This window comes from Boleophthalmus pectinirostris, unplaced genomic scaffold (genome assembly GCF_026225935.1).
Source record: "Boleophthalmus pectinirostris isolate CB_2022bp ecotype Guang Dong unplaced genomic scaffold, ASM2622593v1 HiC_scaffold_21, whole genome shotgun sequence".
Classification (NCBI taxonomy): domain Eukaryota; kingdom Metazoa; phylum Chordata; class Actinopteri; order Gobiiformes; family Gobiidae; genus Boleophthalmus; species Boleophthalmus pectinirostris.
In genome coordinates this window covers 711,024-723,000 of record NW_026571175.1, presented here as the reverse complement: position 1 = coordinate 723,000, position 11,977 = coordinate 711,024, and the positions used below count along the sequence as shown (strand labels likewise).

General features: G+C 44.0%; 1 protein-coding gene across 3 annotated transcripts in view; it reads right to left on the bottom strand.

Moving 5' to 3' along the window:
- LOC110156514 (zinc fingers and homeoboxes protein 2) overlaps nt 1-11,645 on the bottom strand; it is a 44,110-nt gene extending 32,465 nt beyond the window's left edge. For 2 of the 3 annotated variants that reach the window (XM_055156997.1, XM_055156996.1), the window contains exons 1-2: nt 11,515-11,645; nt 550-672 (exon numbers count right to left, since the gene is read on the bottom strand). The gene's annotated coding sequence lies outside the window, so the exon portion shown is untranslated. The remainder of the gene's footprint in view (nt 1-549; nt 673-11,514) is intronic. The other variant, XM_055156998.1, reaches the window with a different exon arrangement.
- Between the last annotated feature and the right edge of the window lie 332 nt (nt 11,646-11,977).

The window sequence follows — 11,977 nt, the reverse complement described above, 5'->3', positions numbered from 1 at the left end:
AGAGGAAAGTGTGTATGTCACAGGGGGCGTGAATATAGAGAATAAAGATTCAAAGACTCAAACATGCTCACGCCAAATCCAACTCCAGAGGGTCAATGAGAAGAAAGATAACAAGAAACTATAACATGGTTCAAAGCTCTGAAAAGTCCAGTCTGTAGAACTGCTCCGAATCAGTTTTTTAAAAAATGGACAGTGGATTTCAAAGCGACTTTGGGTCTTTTTTGGGTCTGATGTTATTTTTAACATCCATATCTGTTTTTTGGTTAATTTTGTTACAGTTTGACAGAAAAAGAACAGAACAAACCGTTTATGAAATAAAGTACAACATGTGCAAAGTGTCTTGCTCAAGGACACACAGGTATGATCTACCGATACAGCAAAAAAAAGTGAGTTCAGTCCTGGTTTACCTGGTTTAGTCCCTGGTTCAGTCCCAGTTCAGTCCCGGTTCAGTCCTGGTTTAGTCTTTTCCAAAATTCCACCTCAAATTGAACAAATAATTCAATATTTTTCAAAACAAAAATTTGCCCAAATGAAACATTTGTGACTCACTGCAGGCAAAAAGCTCTCGTCCAATCAGCTCGTGGCGCTCCCACGTCTCAGCCAATCACGGTTCAGTGCAAGCCGGCGTTGCTGTAGTGCACTGTGGGTAATAATCTCCAGGTGAGACTCGATCTGCGACAAGAAAGAAGAGAGAGATGAAAGAATAGAAAAAAAACAAAACATGTGAAATAATCAGAAAAAGAAAGAAGAGAGAAAAAGAGAGGGAGAGAGATTGAGGGAGAGGAGAGAGAGAAACAGGGAGTGAGGGAAGAGAGAGAGAAAGAGAGAGAGGCAAAAAAAAAAAAAAAAAACTCCAACCAAAAAATTAACCAGCACCAAATCCTGTTTCCGTGGCAACCGCAGCCAAAACCACGGCAACGGCACCGAGCAGCGCCGCGACGCAGAGGGGAATTAGAGGTTAGAGGAAAGAGAGAGAGGAGAGAAGGAGAGAGTGAGAGAGGAAAGAGAGGAGAGAGATAGAGACAAGAAAGAGGAGAGGAGGGGGGAGAGAAAGAGAGATCTGGTGAAAATTTTGGTCCAAATAAGAAATTCTGGAGTGAAATTTTGAAAAAGGCCGAGATTTGAGGAGAATACAAATAAACCCGGACTGAACCAGGTATAAACCAGGACTAGACCAGCACTACACCAGCACTACACCAGCACTAGACCAGGACTAGACCATACCTAGACCAGGACTAGACCATACCTAGACCAGGACTAGACCAGGACCAGACCAGGACCAGACCAGACCAGGACCAGACCAGAACTAGACCAGAACTAGACCAGGGACTGAATAGAGACTAAACCAGGACTAAAACACACTAGCATAGGGACTGAACCAGGTCTGAACCAGGACTAGACCAGAACCAGAACAAAACCAGTGACTAAATCAGGTCTAAAAACAGGACTCAGACAGAACTGACCTAAACTGGGTCTAAACCAGTGGCAGAGGAGTAAATTTAAATTCAAATCTGTTGCCGGGGAAAAGAATTCTGTCATGGCATTTGGAAAAAAAAAAAAAAAAAGTTCTGGGTAAAACGAAACAAAAAACAACAACAAAACATGCCAGATTCAGACTGGGTTTAGTCTAGTTCTGGTCCAGTCCTGGTCCAGTCCTGGTTTCTTGAAACATAATTCAAACATTCATTGTTGAAATGAAGAAAAGGTAAAAAAATATTTAAAATCAGAGTGACACTCTGATTGATCTGGTTTAAGCCCAAAATATTTTTAAATGGTTCAAAACTAAACGACCCAAAGCCGCGACTCATCAGGAAGTCAGGAAAATAAATGAGGAATAAATTAGGAATCTGGTGAAGGATTCAGCCCAGTGTTGTGATTTTAGCCTTGAGTTGGAGAGACAAGGACAGATCCAAAAACCAGGACTGAACTGGGACTGAACTGGGACAGAACCGGGAGTGTGCAATCACCCACAGTGTTGGGCTCCAAATGAAGCTCATCGAGACTAGCAGTTACAGAGGCTCCGTTCTATATTTGTAATTCCAAATACGAGTATCAGAACAACAAAAGAGCCAATCAGGAGCGAGGCTTCTGAAAGTAACGCCCCTTCTCTAACGCCTATCAATGAAGACACCCGATTAGTCCGTTAGTAATGTTCAGATCTTTTGGCAGATTTTCCGCTTCTTTGACAGAAACAGATCAGCCACACCTTATTTAAATTTTTTACTCTGCCGCACAAACAGGTTTCACTTTCACTTTTTTGGAGCAGACCAAAACAAAGCGACACGTGCAGGGTGGGTGCTGGGTGAGCATATGGACGGGTGCTGGGTGAGGACATGGACGGGTGCTGGGTGAGGACATGGACGGGTGCTGGGCGAGCGCTCGGGCGGGTGCTGGGCGAGGACACGGACGGGTGCTGGGCGAGGACACGGACGGGTGCTGGGCGAGGACACGGACGGGTGCTGGGCGAGGACACGGACGGGTGCTGGGCGAGGACACGGGCGGGTGCTGGCTGGGCGAGCGCTCGGGCGGGTGCTGGGCGAGCGCTCGGGCGGTGCTGGGCGAGCGCTCGGGCGGGTGCTGGGCGAGCGCTCGGGCGGGTGCTGGGCGAGGACACGGACGGGTGCTGGGCGAGCGCTCGGGCGGGTGCTGGGCGAGCGCTCGGGCGGGTGCTGGGCGAGCGCTCGGGCGGGTGCTGGGCGAGGACACGGGCGGGTGCTGGGTGGAGAGGCCATAGCTCGTCACCCCTGATATAAAGCGAGTGAGTAAACGTCCAAACAGATAATATAATCTAATATTCTCCGTCTGTTGTTTCTTGCCTTGTGCAGTTGAATGCCTCTTCCATCTGCTCCTAATGTAAATCAGACGGAGCACTTACTGCAGCAGGGGTGTGAGTATGTGTGTTATTGGATGGTGGAGATTCAGTGGTAGTCCTCGGGTTTACTGTATTTGGATGGTTCTGGTGAAATGGGACCAGCCCGGTGATGTGGTTTTCCTGCCGTGTGTGTAAACGTGCTGTAATTGGAGGATTATCCACAAATTCAATATTGGTTTGATATCGAAGCTTTGACCGATAATCTTTGGCCTTGCTTCAGTCTGTGTGTGTCATTAGTGTGTCTCAGAGCATCAGAAACAGGAGACACATGAGGCTGAAAGATGGCTGCATGTTCACACAATCATTAGGGATTAGGAATATTCTAGTATCAATATAGGCAATATTTAATACTAATATTTAATACTAATATTTATCTGCTCCTTAAATATAATGTTTAGGCCTTGGGTTAAACTTGAAATCTTTATACTGTAGCAGCAATGAACAGTAAAAAAAAGAAAAGAAAAAAAAAAACAGCTTCGGAAATTAAAATCTGAAAATGTAATTGTCCCAAACTCAGGTCTTTTCAAAGTAAAGGTCACATAAAGGCCAAAATCATTAAAAGTGCTAAATTATAATTAAGAAAATATTTTAAAAATCTGAAAGAAACAAAAGGCTTATTTATAAATGAAACAAAAGATGAAAACAAATCAGATTCTGAATGGTTAATTATGCCTGATTTAATCCTGGTTTAATCCTGGTTTAGTCCCGGCTTCGTCCCGGTTAAGTCCTGGCTTCGTCCTGGCTTAGACCCGGTTTAAACCTGGTTTAGACCTGGTTAAATCCTGATTTAGACCTGGTTTGGAACTGGTTCAGTCCTGGTTTAGACCTGGTTAAGTCCTGGTTTGTCATCATGTAAAACAAATCCAGTTCGACTGGTCCAGACCAGAACCGAGTCCTGGCTCTGGACCAAACTGTTTCGCAGTGAAGGTGCCAAAGCATGCATCAAAACAGGGAGGAGTATTATTACACAGGGATTAGTAGTAATAGTAACCGTAATAGTAGTAGCGGTAGTACTAATGTGCAATTATGCATTTGCAATTATTTAAATAATAGAATACATTTAAATACTTATTTAAATAAAGCCACAATCCCATGTACTGGGTAGAGTTAACCCAGCAGAGGAGCTACACAGGACCCAGAATTCATCTGAAAAAATAACCAAGAAAAATTGGGTTCAAATCATATAAATGTAGAAAAGGACAGAGTGAAGGCACCTGCCGCCGCGGGCCAAACAGGAAGTGAGCATGGATCCGAAGTGGTTCCTTCAAGCTGTGAGAGTGCTCACAGAGAGACGGGCGACCGGTAGTCATCATTCTGACTGTCAGATGTTTGAATGCTCTGCATGGCGCCTGATCCTGAGCTTTGGATTTTGATCTATTTTGTTCCTAAATCTGAACATTAATAACTGACCAATCACGAGCCTTCATTCACTCAGGCTGCTTCTAGCATTAGCAGGTTTGATTGACAGTGTTGCTAAGCACCCACTCCCTGCCAAACTAACATCTGGGCGGGAGGGGGCGTTACCTTCAGCACTCTCTCTCCTGATTGGTTCTTTGGTTTCGCACTGGGATTTCCAAATATGGTCCCTGGTGGTCCCTGGTTGCAGATTAGCCGCTATAACTGCTGCCTCCACGATTTCTACAGAACTTTGTTGAATTATAAGAACCTGACACTGCCGGTGTTCTGTGGAAATGGGCTGCTCCATCAAAATGAGCTCCTGCCTAAATCCACAATGACGTCTTTTGATTTGCGCTGCCCCGTCGAAATAAGCGACCTTACGCTTTTTCATTTACCGTTGTAAAGATCCAATAAAGTCAAACCTGACCTCAGCAGGTTTGGTGCTGTCTGCACACGCTGATCACACTTTATACTTTCATTATGTACAATTTCATCTTATTTATACGAATCCATGTAGTTTATCTGGACACACGTGTTCTGCTCAAATAGGCTCTGACTAAAGGGAGCACATGTCCACAGGACAATTTATCCATCGAATAATGTCCCACTGTACAATCAACATTATTCACTCATTTCAATGAATTTGGGCAGAGCTCATTTCCACAGGCGCAGATCTGAATATCAAATAAGACTCAACTATAAAAAAGAGAGAAATGACTGGAAACACTGAAATCTTTATATTAAATAGCCTTAAATATTTAATGCTAATATCACAGGCCACAGTGTGAATTTCCAATTATAATATAGTGATATTTTATTTCTACAGTGCCTTTCTAAACAAAGTTACAACATATTCTACACATGGAAACAAAATAAAATAAAATATGATGTGATACAAAAGAAAACGATAAACTCAAATATTCAATCCAAACTATTCAGTCCTCTAACGTAGCTTTTCTGCGGCAAATCTAACACACACATGTCGAAGTTTAACTGATCCAAACAGACAATAAAACCAATACACTTTTAAAATGTTACTTGTTACTCCACTTCTGCCTCGGGAGCTAAAATTGACAGGACACCAGGTCAAAATAACTCAGAGTTGTGTTAGTCCAAGAGTGACCTAAAGCCGGCTTATTTTGAACACCGTGTTTTGTGTTTTATTTCTTTTAACAAGCAAAAAAATTGAGTTTACATTTAAATCATTAGTTAACAATATTGAAACCGCAACCCACATTATCAATACTGTATCACCCATATTTCCATATTTTTGCACAGCGGTGTTATTTTGCAGTTTAATGTCATATTAAGCAAATCTGACGAACGATAAATGAAAATATTAAAGCTTCTCGATGCCACTGACACAAAGCAGGAGAATCACAGTGAAACCGTTTGAACACATAGTATCATTAAAAGGCCTGAGCTGCAACAAATAAACTACAGAATGAAGCAATATTTAATTCAGTCCTGGTTAAGTCCTGGTTCAGTTCTGGCTCAGAAGTGATTTATTCTCCCGTCTACAACTCCAATCTGACCTTAGAACTGAAAAATGGTTCAAAACTCTGCACTGCTGTGTGTACTATTGTGTACTATTGTGTACTATTGTACACATGACGAACACTGAGCACCATGTCTACTGCTGCGTCTCCGAGCGGACGAGGATGAAGTGATCGTGATGCACTGGTGACTGTCGGGAGTCAGGACAGCGGCACGCCGCTCCTCTCACTTCACTCTGTTTCAGCTGCGCTTTTTCCAATTAATCATGTTTGTAATTGATTGGGGCAATAATAATTTCCACAGTTAAAATTATTATTCAGATTATAACAGACGCAGTTTTTTCCCGTGCTGCTCTGACACACGGGGACACAGGAGGACGGGAGGGCATCTGACACACGGGGACACAGGAGGACGGGAGGGCATCTGGTTGCTTTCGTTAACACCAGCAGAGTAACACTGAAGCTGCTAACATGACTAACACCTCCATCACACAAAGCGACACACAGAGGATAAACATCCAAACCAGGTCTAAACCAGATCTAAACCATGTCTCAACCGGGACTAAACCAGGTCTAAACCAGGTCTAAACCAAGACTAAAGCAGGAATGAACCAGGACTAAAGCAGGACTGTACAGTAGAGGCAGAGTTCTGAGGTCACACAGAGGTCAGTAGGTCAATAAATCGCTTCAATAAAAAAAAAAAAAACTAGTCTAGATTAGTTCAAAACTAGTCCTGGTCCAGTGCTAGTTCAGTCCTAGTTCAGTCCTGGTTCAGTCCTGTTTTCACTCCTTGTCTGCACCTCCGTCTCGACACATCTGGACTTTGGCTCCTCAAAATCCAAACAATCCGAGCACAGAGGATCAGTCATAATCCGGATGTGGACTTTACCAGGACTGGACCAGGGACTGAACTAGGGCCTGAACCAGGTCTAAAGCAGGTCTAAAGCAGGTCTAAACCAGGTCTAAACCACTACAGGGTTAGCAGTGTTTTATGCAGAATAAAACAGGAGATTTTGTTGTTTACAGAGAAAATTATGGAACTTCCAAAACAGTGTGATTTTCTAACTGTGTTCATTCAAATTGCATTTCAGTTGTGATTCATCCTGCTGCCGTAGAGTCCAGTCACCCCAAACTCACCCGACACGCTCGATCTTAAAGAGGAGGTATTCTGCAAAAGCTCTCTACCATGTTACACTGTTCCTTCATCCAAAACATGCCTGAAGAGGTTTTAGATATCACGCAATTCTGAGTAATCTAGCAATCTCTCCTGGGACCAATTCAAACTCTCCTAACGGTTAGCAGTACAATCCTGTACAAGGCTCCACCCACAAGCCTATGTCATCCATGCTCCCACACGACAATTCTCCATAAATATACAAAAACATGACTGACAAAGCTGATGTGATGTGCAGGAGTTTCATGAACAGGACGCATGCTGATTGTGTTGTGATAGGCTCTGAAGGGGGAGTGAAAACGGGAGGGGGGAATCAGAGCATCAAAAACCAAAGTGAAATGTATTAAACATGTCAATACTTTATTTTGGGCGAATATAGCATTTTCAAAACAATCAAAGGGAACACGGTGATTTAAATACAGAGTTCCCACTCTTTTTCCCTGGCCAAATTTCAAAACTTTTCCAAGACTTTTTCATAACCTAAAGTGAATTTTATGACTTTACAGCATCTACATGTGTAGAATTGATCAGACTTTCAGGGCTAAAAATGAAATGTTAACTCTTTCCACTCACCTTATGGTTTGGGATTATAGTTTTTAATATTCAAAATCATTTATTGTCGCAGACGTTCAGAAATAATCAGATTAGCCTCATGAGAACTTAACAGAATGCTGTAGTTGTGTGAAAGAGAAATTCCATTACTTTTTCAGGCCTGGAAAAATATATTTTTAATTTCCATTACTATTCCAGGATTTCCATGACCATGGGAACCCCGTAAAAATGTGATATGTTACCGAAAATACCCTATAGAAGTGTAAAACGTCCTCTTTAATGAAATGATCTGTTAGAAAAGTGGTCACCTATAAGACCCCACGACAATACACGATGACAAAACAATCCATTCAGTGTCTTTAAATATTCAAATTGTCTCAAAAGTCTCAAAATTTTAACATTCACGTGCAGCGTTCGAGAAATTAAAGATTAAATCAAACTGAAAATCTTGATGATCAATCAATAAGAAGAAAAATAATTGTGTTTGTAAGACTGTAACAAAAATCAGATACTACTAATCGATACTAAAACTAGTACTGAAACTAGATACTCATTTTTCACAGGTCTCGATATTAAAAACGTCCCACTGACAGGACAGAGCTGAACCTTTCCGGAAAGTCTTTAGAATGATCTGGAGCTGTAACAGAATAAGTAGAAGAGCACACAGACTAGTATGTACGTATGTATCTAGTATGGAACGTACCTGGACCACTGAGGGATCACACACATACAAGGTGACATGGGAATAGAAAAGAAAGTTCTAATATTTAATGTGGAAAATCCCAGGGTCTAAAGCACAGGTGTCAAACATATGGCCCTGGGGCCAGATCCGGCCCTCCAAGACCTTTAATCTGGCCCTCAGCTGACTTTCTACTAAAATATTATAATTATATTTTCTATTAAAATGTTGTTAATTTTCTGTGTTTAGCACAGCAGCGTCTCCAGCGTCTCTGTACGTGGCCCCTCCCACCAGAGCAGCACAAATGAAGACTTGTCTCTTTCCAAACGCTCTTAAAGGACGATCGTTTTGACTGTTGACCATGACACCCTCATCAACAAAATGTCCAAAATGAGAAAAATGGAGCCGAGTGCAGGATTTTCCAAGAAAAATGTACTTATTCCTGTTTGCATACAAGTTCATGTTAAAACATTGTGTTGAAATTGTATTTTTCTTAAAGTTTCAGGTTGTTCATAATATTATAATATTTTGTAAAAGAAAGAGGTCATCAATTAAAAAAGATTTCTGTAATAGATTTGTGTTTCTCTGCACAAATATTTGAATTTATTGTTATTTTTGGGGTTTATATGCTATGAGTTTTCTAACCCGGCCCCTTTGAGATCAAAGTAGGTTGGATACGGCCCTTGGACCAAAATGAGTTTGACACACCTGGTCTAAAGAAAGACTGGTTTTTATCATCATCGTGGGATCACAATCAGGACTGAGTATCAAATCCACTCCCTAATATCAAAATTGACTTCGAAATGTTAGTATTGTCACGTCACTTCTGTATATTGAGTTGTAGTAGTCTTGACCAGGATCGTGACTCAGACCTGCTCCCGGGCCTGGACACGTTTAACCCATGTGAAACCGTGACAGGTGAATTGCATCAGATTTTGGCTCATCCACACTTCCACATTCCACCATCAGAACTTAAAATAACCACACGCCTAAAACACGCCAAACACACGGGATCCACCCTTCGAAACCAACGCCTAATTGCGTTTTTTCTGACAATTGTCAGGAAGGGCATCTGACACACAGGCACACAACAAGGGCATATGTTTGTAGAGATCTCATACTACAAGGTTAACAGCTTTTACACAGAACAAGACAACAGGAGGGCAATGAAAGAGAGGTCTAAACTACACATACAACCAAACTTTTCTATAAAAACACGACATTCTAACATCTACTGCAGCCTCTGATCTGATCACTGCACCAACTCAAATTGTGATATTGATTCAATAATGACGTACACCTTTTAACTCTGGGAGGAAAAATTAAAGAAAGATCAAATATTTCAAATAAAAAAATAAACAAAATCTAAAAATATGTGGCTAAACTGATACAAGAAGCAGAATGAAAAGAAAAGGTCTGAGCGTTAACCAACAAAAGGAAACACACTATTTATCCGACAGAAACAAAATGCAAAAACGCGCAGGAGTTTGTCTCATTCTCTGGTTTTTCATCAGAAATTTCCTTTTTTTTTTCCATGATCATTTCTATATTTCTCCAGCCACAGCATCTGGGAGGGCATCTGACACACCACAACATCTGCAGATTCACAAGAGACATTTGACCTGCTCCATCTCTGACACTACAGGGAGGACGGGAGGGCATCTGACACACAGGGATACAGGAGGATGGGAGGGCATCTGACACACAGCTGTATCCTGATATTTCAGCACCAGACTTCAGTTTCGAGATTTTGCTGCAACATTTTTTTGCTTTTATTTGAGAAGTGTTTATTCTAATCTATATATTTAAATTTAAAATGTAAAATATGAAATTGTATTTTTACATAAGCTATGTTTTAATAACAACAAATAAAAAATGTTCTTTCTGAAGAATTTTAATTTCTACATTTGACTTAAACCAACAGCGTGACCACATCTGCATCTAATAACATGTCCGCACAAGAAGCAAATGTTGAGACGGTCTCCTGAGTGCGTGTAAGCGGGGCAGGCCTGAGGAGTGCAATTTCATATTTGAAATAAGATATAAAAACATTCTGGTGCAATAGTATGTAACTAATTTAAATATTCAAATTGAAGTCTCTAAATTTTAACATTCACCTGCAGCGTCTCGCCAAAAAACTGCGCGTTTGAGAGACTGCGCCTCCGTCTCCACAAACCCCGGGTCCTGTCGGGTCCAGTCAGGTCCAGTCGGGTCCTGTCGGGTACAGTCGGGTACAGTCGGGTACAGTCGGTTACAGTCGGTTACAGTACGTACAGTACCGGGAGTACACGTTAACGGCACGGAGACTAATCAATATCTCCCCGGAACGCACGACCCAGTTCCGCGGGTATGAGGCGAGCGTGAGAGAGTAACCCAGACCGAAGGGCGTAAGGTGCCGCGGGGGTTCGATTTCTCTTAAATGAATAGAAAGAGGAGATTTGTGTAATGTGCTCGTTTTGTTTGCAAACACGCGCATTTCGAGACAGCGGTGTGCCCATGTGCCGTACGGAGCAGAGCGTGTCTGGAACAAGAAGCGACTTACAGATAAAAAAAGACAACTAAAATAAAGCCTTAAACCCAGAATGAGGCGTGAAACATGCGGCCGGTGTGTGTGTGTCTCGGCGGACGCGGGGAAAGCGGAGCAAACGCGCTGTTTGTCTGAGGAGGCTCCAGGCTCACCTCAGATGACCCAGCGCCAAAGCGAGACCGACTGTCTGCGGCACTCAGCCCCGTGTGAACCTCACCTCCAGCGGGCACAGACCCTCCGCAACTACCCGCTCACCACTGGCCCTGTGTGTGGCGAACAGCGCCCACAGACACCGCTGAGGTCGGGCTGCGGTCGGTCCAGAGCCGCGGAGGAGGGGACATGACAGCGGAGCCCACCAAAACAAACGCCGACACGAGAGCGCCGAGAGCGGGCACAGGCTAACGCTACAGCCGTCATTAGCGGCTAAAGGCTAACGGCTAGCTCCGGGAAAAGTTCAAACACTATGATAAAAACCTGTCAAAAACTTAAGACAATTATTTCCGTGGAATCTAACCCACAAGTGTCCGAGCGCGGGGACAAATGTGAGCTTTAGCGGTTTCTGGGGCTGCGGAGGAGGCGCTCCAGGGCAGCGGTGATCCCCACTCACTCTGCCCCGACAGTGATGCAGGGGGGTGGGCAGGGGCAGCGGCACATCCCGCCGTACTGCCCCACACAACCAGCCGCGGAGACAAGCACACAACCGGGCGCACATGCACGCAGTCCCGGGCCAGACAGCTGCGCACCGGCCGCGTCTCAACTCCGTTACACCGCGGGGAACACGGAGCGGGGAAAGGGCAAGTCTTTGCGGGCTCCTACCTGTGCAGAGGCGGGCTGCAGTCGGGCTGGGTCCCGCGGGTGCTCCGGTGCCGTGCAGGGTGCAGGGAAGACCGCAGCATAGCGAACCCACAGACGGAGCGAAAGGAGCGGAGAGCGCTCACGGGGGGGACCGACACGAATACCACATGATCTTTTACGTCACCGGACATTTGCATAGAATCCCAAATGTTCCACGGGCCGCAGGTGAAGGGGGAGCACCGGTGAGAGAGGAGGAGAGGGGGCGAGAGATCCGGGAGAGAGCAGGGGGAGAGGAGGAGACGCCCGGGAGAGAGCGGGGGAGCGGGGAGGAGAAAAGGAGAGACCGGGAAGAGAGGACTCCAGGTCGGGCTGAGGAGGAGAGCCCGATGAGCGGGTACCGCATTTCAGAGTGCAAAGAGAGTAGTAAAAGTTGGATAAATAGAGCTCATTTGACAGACAGAAGCCGATTTAAATAACGGCAGAG